General features: G+C 44.4%; 1 protein-coding gene and 1 non-coding gene across 3 annotated transcripts in view; one reads left to right on the top strand and one right to left on the bottom strand.

Annotated features, from left to right (window-relative positions):
* The window catches only part of CAMK1D (calcium/calmodulin dependent protein kinase ID), a 394,574-nt gene that overhangs the window by 85,367 nt on the left and 292,345 nt on the right, over positions 1 to 16,862 (top strand). The window lies entirely within an intron of this gene.
* Positions 15,585 to 15,656, bottom strand: TRNAW-CCA (transfer RNA tryptophan (anticodon CCA)). The gene has a single exon. It is a non-coding gene; the product is annotated as a tRNA-Trp (tRNA).

The raw sequence follows: 16,862 nt of genomic DNA, 5'->3' as shown, positions 1-16,862 counted from the left end.
TATGTATAACGAGAAAGGAGAGACATCAAAGGACAGATGAAACAGGCTCACTGGGCTGATTTGATCCAGGGAGCTTTTATGTATTTATAACCGGTTAAGATAAGGGGGTCTTCTCATGTTGCTGAGATAATGCAGAGGGAAGCACTTAACAGCAGCATGGATAGGACCATTCTGAAGGGCTGGGAAGAAAAAAGGAGCATGATTCTAGAGAAGGTGCATCTCTTGGCAAAATTCTGTTGAGCAAACTGTGGCTGCAGTTTGTCTTGGGACCAAACTTATTTCCTGACTCATAGAGTTAGGGAATGAAAATAAACTCTTAAGAGTTGGTATATAGGCTTCCCAGGTGGAGCACAGTGGTATAGAATCTACTTGCCAATGCAGGAGATGTAGAAGTTGTGAGTTTGATCCCTGGGTCAGGAAGATCCCCTGAAGAAAGAAATGGCAACCCACTCCAATTTTCTTGCTGGGACAATCCCATGGACAGAAGAGCCTGACAGGCTGCAATCAATGGGGTTGCAAAAAGTTGGACACAATTGAGTGACTGAGCATGCATGTATGCATGCATGCACACACACACACACATATATAAATGTGTCACGTATTGGTGCTTATGAGTGTTTTTTAGTAAATTTGATCATTTGCTTATATTCAGAAGTTGACCTTTTTAAGTAAACAAGGAGAATTCATTCCCCACCAGCACTTCTGTATCTTTATCAACCAATTTTCTCACATCTGTGGTTGCCACTGGTGTGTTTTCACTACCAAGTTGCTGGTGCTTTTTTCTCATCTGAGACTCAGAGGATGTGATATAAAATGCTGAGCTGGGTTCTGGGTTAAAATGTATCTCAAAACAGTAATAAAAAGTACCTGGCTGTTTGTCCTTTTTCTCAGGATCGTTGAATTTCTAAGTAAGAAATTAACCAGGATGATGGTGTGTCAACATGTAGCACAGGCCTTGGCAGATGGATGTTCAATAAAGTGTTCTTTTCCTTCACCAGCAGAAGTGCTTTTCAGCCTTCCCCCAGTACTCTCCAGAGTGGAGAGAAGCTCTCAGGCATCTCTGGGTGGTTCACGGACTGTCCTGAGGACACCGGTGCATCAGGAAGATGTGCCATCGTAATCTTGTGGCTTCTTCCACCCCCTGGCACCCACACTATAATTTGAGAAGTTTACTGTGAATGGCTAATGTCAGACAAGGCAGCAAGGAGTGATCAGTATAGACACTTCAGGTGTGTTTTGCCACATTTCAAGTTCTTTGAAATTTGGCCACTTAGAAATCGTTCGTAAGGCAGTTCTCCTCAGTAGAAGTCCAAGTACACACTTGCTTGCCAGTCATTCTGAGCATCCAGCAGGGGATAATCATTTCTAAACCCTGCATTTGTGTGTATGGCCATAAAGTAGAAATCCGGTGAGGACACAACCGTAAGTCCCTAGAATTCTGTGTATGTTAGTTATATGCAGAGCTTTAGTGGGGGATTTCTAATTGAAGGATAAGATAGCAGGGTGGCATTTCTTTACCGGTTCAGATAAACGAAAAGAAGAAACAAATCCTCCTCCTCACCTGGGCATTTCTGAGGCAGCCGCTTATTACAGACCATTCTCAATTATCCAGAGATTGGTGCAGATAGTTAAAATTCTCTGATAATCCTAAAATGTCACTTTGGTTGTTACTTTCGTGTTTCTATTGAATGCATCTTATTTCAAAAACAGCTTTTGACCCAAGGGGTAACATTTTGAGCAGCCACTAGTACACTACTCACATTGTCCCATTGAATCATCCCTTCAACCCTGCAGTGTGGGTGTTAGCCCACATCATAGATGAGGGGACCAGGGTTCTGGGAAGCTAAGTGCCAGGTCACCGGTGAATTAGGGGGCTGAGGAGTAATTTCACCTCCCCGACTCAAGGCATATTCTCTCAAACTATTGCCCGCTCCCTGGTAGAAATGGGGTAAAATGTCCTAAATGCTAGGAGGAGGCTGGAGAAAGGTTAAATAATCTTGAATCATCAAGTCCTGAGTAACCAAGAACTGATAAATAAATATTTGAGAGAGTTAGTTTCAGTTTCTTCATGTAAAAGTACTGATACAAATTGTAGAAAGCAAATTAGATCATGGATTAAAAATACTTTGATACGCACCAGCAGCAGTAAATATGCCCAGCAAGAGTGTTGGTTCCCTAAACCTCTGTCCATTGAGAAGAGTCTGTTTTTGGGACTGTTCAGTTCAGTCGCTCAGTCGTGTCTGACTTTTTGCGACCCCATGAGTTGCAGCATGCCAGGCCTCCCTGTCCATCACCAACTCCCGGAGTTCACCCAGACTCACGTCCATCGAGTCAGTGATGCCATCCAGCCATCTCATCCTCTGTCGTCCCCTTCTCCTCCTGCCCCCAGTCCCTCCCAGCAGCAGAGTCTTTTCCAATGAGTCAACTCTTTGCATGAGGTGGCCAAAGTATTGGAGTTTCAGCTTTAGCATCATTCCTTCCAAAGAAATCCCAGGGCTGATCTCCTTCAGAATGGACTCTGGTTGGATCTCCTTGCAGTCCAAGGGACTCTCAAGAGTCTTCTCCAACACCACAGTTCAAAAGCATCAATTCTTTGGTCCTTCTGGGTTACGGGAGGGTCATCACGGTAGCTCTGAAGGGCTGTTTAAGCTGGCTGTGAGCAACATCTAATCTGGACAAATAGAAGCTGCCAAACAAAGCAGCATGTTAAATGAAGGTTGTCATGGCCTGGAGCACACTTGTTGTTGAAGATCTCCCGAACCTTCTGGCTAAAAGGTACACGGGGTTTTGAGAACTCATTCTGAAGCAAAGTACAGGTTCTCTCTATCAGCCCTGCTCCTTGAGAAACTTGCTCCTGAATACGTGAAGAGCAGAAAAAAATGAAGGATGCTGCCACAGTTAAGTAGTCAGAGTTGGTGGTCGGGAATCCACTCTCATGTTTTCTGGGCAGCTGGAATTCTGGGAGCAGATGAATTGTTACTGGGGCAATGTTCTGGTGTGAATAGTGCGGTTATTTCAAGGGTGTCTAAATATTTTCACCTCTGTTTAAAAAATCAGATTGTCAGTTGCACAAGGGCTTCCTCACTGATTTCTCTCTCATCACTGTTCATTTTCTGAGACCATCAACTGAGACAGACATCGTAATGCCTGGTGTAGTAACTGGCATGCTGAGGGACGACATGTATTTGCTGAATGACAGCAGCCTGGACGGTACTCAGGCTCAGGCTGTGTGATGATCATGAGTAGGATGACCTCTTGGTTGGTCTCTATTCACATGAAACATGTATTAGTTGGGTTTTCTTTAATGGACATTTTTAATTGAGGCAATAGTTGATTTACATGAACATGGGAGTAATATACATATAACATATTACAGGGATAATATAGAGAGAGCTCATGTACCCTTGGGGTGTCCCTGTTGGCTCAGATGGTAAACAATCTGCCTGCAATACAAGAGACCTGGTTTCGGTCCGTGGTTCGGGATGGTCCCCTGAAGAAGGGAATGGCTACCCACTCCAGTATTCTTTCCTGGAGAATCCCACAGACAGAGGAGCCTGGTGGGCCAGGATTGAGGGCAGAAGAAGGGAGTGACAGAGGATGAGATGGTTGGCTGGTGTCATCGATTCAATGGACATGAGTTTGAGGAAACTCTGGGAGTTAGTGAAGGACAGGGAAGCCTGGTATACTGCAGTCCATGAGATTGCAAAGAGTTGGACATGACTTAGCGACTGAACAACCACAACATGTGCCCTTTATCCCGTTCCTCCCAGTGGTAACATCTTACAGCACTGTAGCCCAATATCACACCTAGATGACAGGCCACCCTGCCATTAGGATGATCTGCTGATTTTACCCAAATTTTTTTCCCAAATAATTAAGAAAAAATATTTACTTATTTTAATTGGAGGATAATTACTTTACAGTATTGTGATGGCCTCTGTCACACATCAGCGTGAATTGGCCTTAGGCATACCTGTGATGCTTCGCTCTTGAGCCCCTCTCCCACCTCCTTCCCTACTCCATCCCTCCAGGTTGTCACAGGGCACCGGCTTTGGGTTCCTTGTGTCATACATCAAACTTCCACTGGCTATTTGGTCATGTATATATATTTCAGGGCTATTCTCTCAGATCATCCTACCTTCTCCTTCTCCCACTGTGTCCAAAAGTCTGTTCTTTATGTCTGTGTCTCCTTTGCTGCCATGCATGTAGGATTGTCAGTACTGTCTTTCTAGATTCCATATATATGCATTCAGTTCAGTTCAGTCGCTCAGTCGTGTCCGACTCTTTGCGACCCCATTAACCGCAGTACGCATAGGCCTCCCTGTCCATGACCAACTCCTGGAGTTCACTCAAACCCATGTCCATTGTGTCCGTGATGCCATCCAACCATCTCATCCTCTGTTGTCCCCTTCTCCTCCTGCCCTCAATCTTTCCCAGCATCAGAGTCTTTTCAAATGAGTCAGCTCTTTGCATCAGGTGGCCAAAGTATTGGAGTTTCAGCTTCAACATCAGTCCCTCCAACCTAGGACTGATCTCCTTTAGGATGGACTGGTTGGATCTCCTTGCAGTCCAAGGGACTCTCAAGAGTCTTCTCCAACACCACAGTTCAAAAGCATCAATTCTTCAGTGCTCAGCTTTCTTTATAGTCCAACTCTCACATCCATACATGACTACTGGAAAAACCATAGCCTTGTGTAGACGGACCTTTGTTGGCAAAGTAATGTCTGCTTTTTAATATGCTATCTGGGTTGGTCATAACTTTCCTTCCAAGGAGCAAGCGTTTTTTAATTTCATGGCTGCAATCACCATCTGCAGTGATTTTAGAGCCCAGGAAAATAAAGTCAGCCACTGTTTCTACTGTTTCCCCATCTATTTGCCATGAGGTGAGGGGACCAGGTGCCATGATCTTTGTCTTCTGAATGTTGAGCTTTAAGCCAACTTTTTCACTCTCTTATTTCACTTTCATCAAGAGGCTCTTTAGTTCTTCTTCACTTTCTGCCATAAGGGTGGTATCATCTGCATATCTGAGGTTATTGATATTTCTCCCAGCAATCTTGATTCCAGCTTGTGCTTCTTCCAGCCCAGCGTTTTTCATGATGTACTCTGCATAGAAGTTCAATAAGCAGGGTGACAATATACAGCCTTGACGTACTCCTTTTCCTATTTGGAACCAGTCTGTTGTTCCATGTCCAGTTCTAACTGTTGCTTCCTGACCTGTATACAGGTTTCTCAAGAGGCAGGTCAGGTGGTCTGGTATTCCCATCTCTTTCAGAATTTCCCACAGTTTATTATGATCCACACAGTCAAAGGCTTTAGCATAGTCAATAAAGCAGAAATAGATGTTTTTCTGGAACTCTCTTGCTTTTTCGATGATCCAGTGGATGTTGGCAATTTGATCTATGGTTCCTCTGCCTTTTCTAAAACCAGCTTGAACATCTGGAAGTTCACAGTTCACGTACTGTTGAAGCCTGGCTTGGAGAATTTTGAGCATGACTTTACTAGCGTATGAGATGAGTGGAATTGTGCGGTAGTTTGAGCATTCTTTGGCATTGCCTTTCTTTGGAATTGGAATGAAAACTGACCTTTTCCAGTCCTGTGGCCACTGCTGAGTTTTCCAAATGTGCTGGCATATTGAGTGCAGCACTTTCACAGCATCATCTTTCAGGATTTGAAATAGCTCCACTGGAATTCCATCACCTCCACTAGCTTTGTTCATAGTGATGCTTCCTAAGGCCCACCTGACTTCACATTCCAGGATGTCTGGTTCTAGGTGAGTGGGAGTGATCACACCATTGTGATTATCTGGGTTGTGAAGCTCTTTTTTGTACAATTCTGTGTATTCTTGCCACCTCTTCTTAATATCTTCTGCTTCTGTTAGGTCCATACCATTTCTGTCCTTTATTGAGCCCATCTTTGTGTGAAATATTCCCTTGGTATCTCTAATTTTCTTGAAGAGATGGCTAGTCTTTCCTATTCTATTGTTTTCCTCTATTTCCTTGCACTGATTGGTGAGGAAGGCTTTCTTATCTCTCCTTGCTATTATTTGGAACTCTGCATTCAAATGGGTATATCTTTCCTTTTCTCCTTTGCTTTTCGCTTCTCTTCTTTTCACAGCTATTTGTAAGGTCTCCTCAGACGGCCATTTTGCTTTTTTGCATTTCTTTTTCTTGGGGATGGTCTTGCTCCCTGTCTCGTGTACAATGTCACGAGCCTCTGTCCAGAGTTCATCAGGCCCTCTATCAGAACTACTCCCTTAAATATATTTCTCACTTCCACTGTATAGTCATAAGGGATTTGATTTAAGTCATACCTGCATGGTCTAGTGGTTTTCCCCATTTTCTTCAATTTAAGTCTGAATTTGGCAGTAAGGAGTTCATGATCTGAGCCACACTCCACTCCCGGTCTTATTTTTGCTGACTGTATAGAGCTTCTCCATTTTTGGCCACAAAGGATATAATCAATCTGATTTTGGTGTTAGCCATCTGGTGATGTCCATGTGTAGAGTATTCTCCTGTGTTGTTGGAAGAGGGTGTTTGCTATGACCAGTGCATTCTCTTGGCAGAACTCTGTTAGCCTTTGCCCTGCTTCATTCCGTATTCCAAGGCCAAATTTGCCTGTTACTCCAGGTGTTTCTTGACTTCCTACTTTTGCATTCTAGTCCCCTATAACGAGAAGGACATCTTTTTTGGGTGTTCATTCTAGAAGGTCTTGTAGGTCTTCATAGAACCGTTCAACTTCAGCTTCTTCTGCATTACTGGTCAGGGCATAGACTTGGATTACCATGATATTGAATGGTTTGCCTTGGAAACGAACAGAGATCGTTCTGTCGTTTTTGAGACTGCATCCAAATACTGCATTTCAGAATCTTTTGTTGACCATGATGGCTACTCCATTTCTTCTAAGGGATTCCTGCCTACAGTAGTAGATATCAGATCAGATCAGATATCTGATATCAGATCAGTCGTGTCCGACTCTTTGTGACGCCATGAATCACAGCACGCCAGGCCTCCCTGTCCATCACCAACTCCCAGAGTTCACTCAGACTCACGTCCATTGAGTCAGTGATGCCATCCAGCCATCTCATCCTCTGTCGTCCCCTTCTCCTCCTGCCCCCAATCCCTCCCAGCATTAGGGTCTTTTCCAATGCATCAACTCTTCGCATGAGGTGGCCAAAGTACTGGAGTTTCAGCTTTAGCATCAGTCCTTCCAAAGAAATCCCAGGGCTGATCTCCTTCAGAATGGACTGGTTGGATCTCCTTGTAGTCCAAGGGACTCTCAAGAGTCTTCTCCAACACCACAGTTCAAAAGCATCAATTCTTCAGCGCTCAGCCTTCTTCACAGTCCAACTCTCACATCCATATATGACCACAGGAAAAACCATAGCCTTGACTAGACGAACCTTTGTTGGCAAAGTAATGTTTCTGCTTTTGAATATGCTATCTAGGTTGGTCATAACTTTCCTTCCAAGGAGTAAGCGTCTTTTGATTTCATGGCTGCAGTCACCATCTGTAGTGATTTTGGAGCCCAGAAAAATAAAGTCTGACACTGTTTCCACTGTTTCCCCATCTATTTCCCATGAAGTGATGGGACCGGATGCCATGATCTTCATTTTCTGAATGTTGAGCTTTAAGCCAACTTTTTCACTCTCCACTTTCACTTTCATCAAGAGGCTTTTGAGTTCCTCTTCACTTTCTGCCATAAGGGTGGTGTCATCTGCATATCTGAGGTTATTGATATTTCTCCCTGCAATCTAATGGTCATCTGAGTTAAATTCCCCCATTCCAGTCTATTTCAGTTCACTGATTCCTAGAATGTTGATGTTCACTCTTGCCATCTCCTGTTTGACCACTTCCAATTTGCCTTGATTCATGGACCTGACATTCCAGGTTCCTATGCAATATTGCTCTTTACAGCATCGAATCTTGCTTCTATCACCAGCCCCATCCACAATTGGGTGGTGTTTTTGCTTTGGCTCCATCCCTTCATTCTTTTTGGAGTTATTTCTCCACTGATCTCCAGTAGCATATTGGGCACCTACTGACCTGGGGAGCTCATCTCTCAATGTCCTATCTTTTTGCCTTTTCATACTGTTCATGGGATTCTTGAGGCAAGAATACTGAAGTGGTTTGCCATTCCCTTCTCCAGTGGACCACATTCTGTCAGACCTCTCCATCATGACCTGTCTGTCTTGGGTGGCCCCACACAGCATGGCTTACTTTCACTGAGTTAGACAATGCTGTGGTCCATGTAATCAGATTGGCTAGTTGTCTGTGATTGTGGTTTCAGTCTGTCTAGCCTCTGATGCCCTCTCTCAGCCACTTACCGTCTTACTTGGGTTTCTCTTACCTTGGAGGTGAGGTATCTCTTCACAGCTGCTCCAGCAAAGCACAGCCGCCGCTCCTTACCTTGGATGTGGGGTAGCTCCTCTAGGCTGCGCTTGTGTGCCATCGCATAGAATGCATTTAATATATGCATTAATATATGATATTTGTGTTTCTTTTTCTGACTTACTTCACTCTGTATAATAGGCTCTAGGTTCATCCACCTCGTTAGAACTGACTCAAATGTGTTCCTTTTTATAGCTGAGTAATATTCCATTGTGTGTATGTACCACAACTTCCTTATCCATTCATCTGCTGATGGACATCTCAGTTGCTTCCATGTCCTAGCTATTGTAAATAGTGCTGCAGTGAACACTGGGGATACATGTGTCTTTTTCAGTTGTGGTTTGCTCAGGATATAGGCCCAGTAGTGGGGTTGCTGGGTCATATGATAGTTTTTAGGGCTTCCCAGGTGGCACTAGTGATAAAAAACCCACCTGCCAATGCAGGTTGACCTGAGACACAGGTTTAATCCCTGAATCGGGAAGATCCCTTGGAGGAGGGCATGGCAACCCACTCCAGGGTTCTTGCCTGGGGAATCTCATGGAAGGAGCCTGGCAGGCTGCAGCCCATAGGATTGCATGGAGTTGGACACAACTGAAGCGACTCAGTATGCATGCACGAATGGTAGTTTTATTCCTAATTTTTAAAGGAATCACCATTCTGTTCTCCATAGTGGTTGTATGGTTTGCATTCTCACCAACACTATAAACGGGTTCCCTTTTCTCCACACCTTCTCCAGCATTTGTTGTTTGTAGACTTTTTGATGACAATCTTTCTGATCAGTGTGAGATGATACCTCTGTAGTTTTTATTTGCATTTTTCAGTGATGTATCATCCAAGTGATTTGAAAATAATGAAATTTGGTTGGAGAGGATAAAAGCCAGGAAGTGGGCTTGTGTGGCAAAGATGGAACCTGACTTTGTGGACAGGTGCTGGGCTGAGGCTGGTTCCCAGATGCAGGGGAGAAGTGAGCGTGGGATGAATGGGGTGGGGAGTCCCCAGTTGAGGAGGAGAGGTTTTCCCAGGCTATTGGCTGAACTGAAAACAGAAGAAAACTGTCTGGCAGCTCAAAGGCAAGGAGGGAGCCTTGTCCTATGTTTTCCAGGGATGAGCTGGCCCCCTGGTGGGCACCCCTACTGCCTGCCTGTGCCCCCCTTTCTCTCCAGCCCACGTGGCAGGAACATGTGTGATGGTTTACACTTGCAGGAGCTCGAGTCTGGTCTGCAGCCGAATCCTTGACCACACCCTACCCGTTTGGAGCCAGAGTTTCCTGAAGGTTTGAGAAGAATGAGCTTCTGTCTTTGTCATCCTTTCCTTTCATGAAGTTGTTTTTCTTATCGGATTCAGGCAAGCAAATAATTAAGTATTGGAGGGCTGGTGGTGCCTCCTTTTATCCATTATTTAGCAGTTTCTTCCCAAATCTCATCTGCCCCAGCAACCCACACAGCATCCTGCCCCCAGAGAGGTGGGTCATTAAGGCTGATGGAAATGAGGTCACCATCTCCACAGGGAGAGATGCTCAGAGGAGGGAGACCTGCAGCTCCCCTGACACAGAGGAAACAGGAGAGGAGGCTGGTGGTCTAGTGTAGGGCAAACATCTGGGTTTGTTCCTGTGATCGTGGATATCACAGCCCCTGTGAGCCCAAGGGGCTCATCTGAAGTGGAAAGGTGGCCTTGTTTCCTTTTGGGGAGAGAAAAAAACCACCCATCATTTTTATACTCCTGAATTAAATTCAGCATTCTAGAGTAGAAAGTTGAGGTTCCCCCACCCTCCCTCTTGCATATATAGACCTGTAAGTGTCTGCATTTCAGCCTGTCCAAGTTACTAACTCGTGCAGTTAACTCTTGCCGCTGAGGCAGGCCTTCCCTCTGGGATGCACAGGCAACCAGCCTTCCATTCCTCGCCTTAACCCTAACCCTAACCCTAACCCTTGGCTTAGACACAGCCAAGGAAGGCGACATTTGGATAATATTCCCTTATTTGGCTTGCCACCCTGTGCTATACATTTAGAAAATAAAAGACACGCCTTTCACAGGAATTACTAATTCTTAAGTAACTGCGTAAACAGCAAGTTACTATGTGGGAACCCTGAGAGCTTTTTTCCCCCAGGAAAAGCTAATGTAATAACATGCTTTTGCAAATATAGTATAATATTATTTTGTACATTTTTAAGAATCTAGTTTTCAAATTTGTAGCTTCTGGAGAAACTAATGTTATATTTTACTTGAGTGATGATTTAGTTAAAAAGACCCTTTCAAGGGACTTGGAAAATGCATGTGTTAAATTATTCTTTTAAGCTTTGATATATAATCAGTCTCTCTGAACCTTGTTATTCCTGGTAGATTTTTGTTCTGTGTCCTCACTTTTTTGGTTTACTAGGTTCTTCTTCTTAAGCATTGAACATTCTCTTCGGGGCACATTCTGATGTTTAAGTAAATGGATGAGAACCAGAAAAAGGATGGTGAATTTCCACTTGCTTGCTTTGGATTTTTCTTTGTATTCAAAGATACATCTCAGTGGTTCCAAATGTTCACATATTAGTAAGCAACCAGATAATTAGATATTTCAGATGGTCTCAAAATGTCCATTGTTACAGAAACACAGTTAGCCTCGAGGGCTGCATTTGCCTCCCAGCTTTCATCATGATTTTCTCTAATGCTTTGAAAACCTTGGCTTAGTCCGTCTAGGCTTGCTTTTGTAAATTATGGAAAGTGTGCTCCCCCCACTTTGTATAAGATGCAAAACCTTGAAGAATATAAAAATCTACTCTAATCTTGTCACTCAAAAATAACCGCTGTTAAATTTTAATATATTTTCCAGGCTTTTTCTATGCATAAATAGTTAACACAATTGCTTTCATATTGTGTGTTGTTTCTTCCATTTTTAATTAAATGACATAACTGGGCATTTTTCTCATATTGCAGCATTACCCCCAAATACTATATATGTCTTTTGAAACCCAAGAAACCCAGTCTTGGTTTGAAGTGAGTGTCATGGTCCAGTGTATTGCTGCCTCTATACTAACAGGGCCGCCCTGTGTGTGTGTGTGTGTTTGTGTAGGTGTGCATGTGGTATGTGTATGTATGTGTGTGTATGTGTAGGGGGTGTTGTGTGCTGCATACATGTGTTTATGCGTGTGTGCTATATGGGTATGTATGTGTATAGGTGTATATGAATGTATATGTGTGTGTGTGGTGTGTATGTGTGTTGTGTGTACGTATGTATATGTCTGTGTGAGGTGTGTGTATATGTATGTGTGTGTGTGGTGTGTATATGGATATGCACGTGTGGGTGTGTGGATGTGTGTGGGTGTATGTATGCATGTATAGGTTTGTGTGGTGTGTATGTGTAGTGTGTGTGTGTGTGTGTGTGTATGAGTGTGTGTGGGGTTGACCCTCCCTCTGGCAGTCAGAGTGCCATCAGTCCCCTCTCATTCTCCTCTCTTGCTCCGTGTCTTCCTGTCACCCCGTGTGTGTTTCTGGCATACTTATTTTTAGTGTTCCTTCTGCATTGGCTGCTGTGGATCAGAAGCCGGAGGCCGAGCTGCTGCACATTGATCAGCTCCCCTGCCTGTGTGCATGCTCCCTGCAGGTGGTGGGAGCGGACTTGCTCGTCCTGGAGGGTGGGCTTCAGCCCTGGTCGACATCTGCAATGGATACAAGTGGGACGGCTTCCTTTTGGTCCTCTTTCATGTTTATTTGGGGCCTGAGCTCACTTGTCCTGATGTTGACTTCTAACTGGAAATAGCACCTCATTTTAGATGGTGAGTCCATTTTTCAGTGTGGGGCTAGCTTTGCCTGTCAGCTGACCATATGAAATGCGTCCTGAGTCTATGACTAGAGCTCAACAACCCTGAACCTGCAAGTTAAAGGCCAGGAGCTGTCCTGGCTGCTGAGGGCCTTTCTGCTCTTCAGTTCCTGAGAATCATGAAAGACAGCGCTAGAAACCGCCCACCACCTTGCACCCCACCCTGGGTTCTCCACCCATCTCTCCACCTGCCAAATGGGTCTCAGATTTCTTCATTTACTGCTGGCGCAGTAACAAGGAGAGATGGTGAGAGAGTCATGCTTCTGAACATGTTTAATCTGACATGTCTCTGCTCTTCTCCTTCGCTTAGTGCACTTACCCCTGTTTGGGGTACATCACTCAGATTACTGAGGTGTGAGAGAGGGCACTTTGAGATACAGAGGAGCCACTCTCCACGCAGCTCCCACCATTCTCTGTGTGTTCCTGTCTAAAGTTATCACAATCATGGATGGCTTGAGCCCTGGCAAGACCCGTGAGCCTCAGATAACCTGTGCACCGTGTCAATGATTGCTTGGCCCACGTGTCCTTTGATTCTTTCCTTCCTGAGATTCTTCCTTCCCTGATGACTCAGATGGTAAAGCGTCTGTCTGCAGTGTGGAAGACCTAGTTCGATCCCTGGGTTGGGAAGATACCCTGGAGAGGGAAATGGCAACCCACTCCAGTATTCTTACCTGGAAAATCCCATGGACAGCAGAGCCTGGCAGGCTACAGTCCATGGGGTCGCAAAGAGTAGGACATGACTGAGTGACTTCACTTTCCCTGAGATTAAAAACCTTGCATCTCTTCCTTTCCCTGGAGCACATGCTTCTTCCCATGTGAAGTCTGGCACAGCTTTATTCCAGCCTGTCTTTTCTTTCCTCTCCCTTCCTTCCTGTTGTTGGTCTCACTCTTTATGCTCAACATTCATTCAGCTTTCACTGGATGTCTTCTATGTGCCAGGCCTCTCCTTGAGGCTGCGTGCGCAGGGAACATTGTTAGTACAGACTCTGCCTCCCAGGAGCTCACTGCTCCTTACCTAGGGAGCCAGGTGAGCAGACACATGTCCAAGGTGGGGATGGCTTTCATGGTGAGCAGGGGTCACCAGAAACTCAGAGAAAAGTGGACATAAGTCCATCTAGGAGCCAGGAAAGCCACCTATGGTGAAGTTATGCCCCTTAAAGAATTTACCAGGTCAACTTGGGGCAGAGGGTGTGCAGGCAGAAGGAACAGCACATGCAGAGCTGGAGGCATAAATGGTGTGGCGTGTTGGTGAAGATCAGTTTGCAGGGTTATCTGTGCAGGAATCAAGGGCAGGAGTTGCACTTGGATAAATTGTACTTGGATAGATTGTGGCCACATCATGAAGATCCTTGTATATCAAAATGATAATAGCTAACACATGGGAGCATTTTATAGCTATTAATTCATTTAATCCTTGTAACAACTCTAAGAGGGAGGAACTATTATTGTCTCCAATTTGCAGATGAGTAAATTGAGGCCAGAGAGGCTGAGGTTTACAGGAGGTCTTTTAGACAGCAGGTGGTAGCGCTGGAGTTGAAGCCATGAGTCTACTCTGAGTGACCACATGGCCCAGAGGTAATTCTCTAACTGGCAGCCTCTCATAGTCCAGAGCTGGACGTGCTGGCTGGCCCCAGGGTCCATGGAAAGGTGGGATGTCATGGGGGAAGGGATCTGAGATTTGTGCAGATAATTCTTTCTCTTTGGAGACAGATGGAAACTTGATCCAGGAAGGCTGTTTAGAAGTCCTTGCAATTTTTGTGGGAAATCTGGTGGAACAGTCTTTTTAGAATAACTTTCTCAGAATTATGTATACTGAAAAGGCAATTCTGGAACCTATTTTTAAACCAACATTCATTTATAACAAAGCATGCCCTATATGCTAATGGAGCTTAGTGTTTGTTAAGTACATTCACATTGTTGTACAACCATCACCACCATCCATCTCCAGAAACTGAAATGCTATACCTCATTAAATGATTTCCCATTTCCCCCCATTTCCTGCCTCTGGCAGCCACTATTCTGCTTTCTGTCTCTGTGAATTTGACTACTGGAGGTATTTCATATGAATGAAATCATATAATGTTTGTCTTGCTGTGTCTGATTTATTTCATTTATAATGTCCTGAGGGTTCATCCATATTGTAGTATATGACAGAATTTCATTGCTTTTCAAGGCTGAATAATATTCCACCTTGGTTTATATAGATAAATCACATAAAATTATTTTATTGAAGTATAGTTGATTTGCAATGTTGTGTTAATTTCTATTGTACAGCACAATGATTTGGATATATGTATGTGTGTGTGTGTCCCACACATTCTTTTTCATATTCTTTTCCATTATGGTTTATTACAGGATATTGAATATAATTCCCTATGCTATACAGTAGGACCTCTTTGTTTTTTATCTTTTCTATATATAATAGTTTGCACCTGCTAATCCCAAACTCCTGATCCATCCCTTCCCCAGCCCCAACCTGGCAACCACAAATGTCTGTGAGTCTGTTTATGTTTCATAAATAAGCTAATTTGTGTCATTATTTTAGATTCCACAAAAAAGTGATAGCATATGGTATTTGTCTTTCTCTGACTTACTTCACTTAATATGATAATCTCTGGGTGGATAAACTACATTTTGTTTCCATTCATCTGTCAATGGGCACTTGGGTTACTCCCATCTTTTGGCTAGTGTGAATCATGCTGCTGTGAACATGTAGCAATTATCTGTTCAATTCCCTGCTTTCAGTTCTTTTGGGTCTTCCATGAGGTCTTAAGTCCTCCTAGATCTGGGTTTAAAAATTCTAGTATGGTTGTGTTTATAGGCATGGAAGTAGCCTCCTTCTTTTCTTTCCATTCCTACCATGTTGAATCAGACTTAATATAAGAGGTGGATTTCAAGAGAAGTGTGTTTTGGGTGGATTCTCCTCCCCACTTTTATGAAATAAGAAGCACAGTGGGCCTGAAACAGGAAGCACTTACTGACAGATTCCAAGCAGGAGGTGGCTGCTCCCTGAGCTGTGCAAGTGCTGGTGGTGTTGGGGGGGAGAAGAGGGCAGAAAGAGCAGTGCTGATCTGGGCATAGTCTAGGAAGTAGAAATAGGGGCATTCATGAATCTGCACTTCATGGTGGGGCATAAGGAAGAGAGAAGAATCTAGAGGGAGTCCCATATTTCTAGCTTGGGGGACCACATGGCCCTGTTAACTAGGAGGACTGGCAAATGGGGAGAGTATTGAGAGCTGACAAATAGTACATCTAATACTTTATAGTAAAGTCGCTCAGTCTTGTCCAGCTCTTTGCGACCCCATGGACTATAGCCTACCAGGCTTCTCCATCCATGGGATTCTCCAGGCAAGAATACTGGAGTGGGGTACCATTTCCTTCTCCAGGGGATCTTCCCAACCCAGGGATCGAACCCGGGTCTCCTGCATTGGAGGCAGACGCTTTAACCTCTGAGCCACCAGGGAAGCCTCTTTGGGTTTCTCCAAATTAGAAGTTCCATGGGCCCACGGATGCTCTGTGAATGCTCTGCAGGGTGGGGATAATTGCAATACAACTGTCTAACGGAACTAGAAAATGAAATAAAGATACAATAGAATTTAAAGTCCTATTCAAAGAGGATGGTTATATTTCTTTACAGATGTTTCCCTTACCATGTCAGGATTTTTTTATTTTGGGCATCTGTCGTGAAGGTTAATATCTTCTTGGTTTGTTTTGAAGGTGACGGATGAAACTAGGTGAGTAATTTTATGTTAAATGTTGTAAGTTTTTCCACCTCAATTTTTGGGTCTTACTCTGAACTTGAGTTTGGGGTGAGTCGTAACAGATGTCATGAGAAAGATAATGGGGTCCCTGTCAGATATCCTGATCTTGAGATGCTAGGTGAGCATCCAGGTGGAGGGAAGTAAATGATGGGACATGAAGTTCTAGGGCTCAGGATTAACCTGGGGCTGGAGGTCACCATGAGGTCAACCCAATGCTTAGGGGGATGCGATTGCCAGAGAGGAAAAAAAGGCACAAGAAGAGACCAAAGACAGACCAGCCTCTTCTTTGCTCACCTCTGCATCCGTATCTTAGGGGACAGAGTGGATGATAGACTGAGATGAAGAGATGGCACCTGACCTGGTGCTTCTTCAATCCTTTATCTTCATATGCCCAGTGCAGACTCCAGAGTGGGAGGAACGGGGTCTCAGTAGCTGAGCTGAAAGAGAAGCAGTGGGTGTGGTAGCTGTGCGGGGTGGGGCAGATCCCAGAGAAGGAGGAGGAGAGAGGTCTGGGTGAGGATAGGAGAACCAGGATGAGCGGTGTGCTGGAGGTCCAAGGGAGGAGATGCAGGGGATGGAGTGGTCAACTGTTAGGTTCCAGAGGGCACAGTGGTTGACCAGTGTCCACTGCTTTTGGCTGTTGGAGGCCCTCATGACCTCTGCCACAGTTGTTTGAGGCAATGCTGGTGTGTAATCCAAGAAGTTCTTTCAGTATGCTCTCCCCTTATCTCTTGGATTCTAGATGCTGTCAATCTGTACATGATTCTTCTTGTCACCCTTCCTGTCTGAAAATACCCATCAGCGACTCAGAATGTGTTCTAAGGACTTCCACTGTGCGTTTGAAATACCAGTATTTGAACTCAGACACCTCTAGTTCTCTCTCTGGTGGTGTTGCCTCAAAACTCTTAT

This window comes from Bos taurus, chromosome 13 (genome assembly GCF_002263795.3).
Source record: "Bos taurus isolate L1 Dominette 01449 registration number 42190680 breed Hereford chromosome 13, ARS-UCD2.0, whole genome shotgun sequence".
Lineage (NCBI taxonomy): Eukaryota > Metazoa > Chordata > Mammalia > Artiodactyla > Bovidae > Bos > Bos taurus.
Note: the sequence above shows the minus strand (reverse complement) of the source record. Positions and strands in the feature narration are given on the sequence as shown.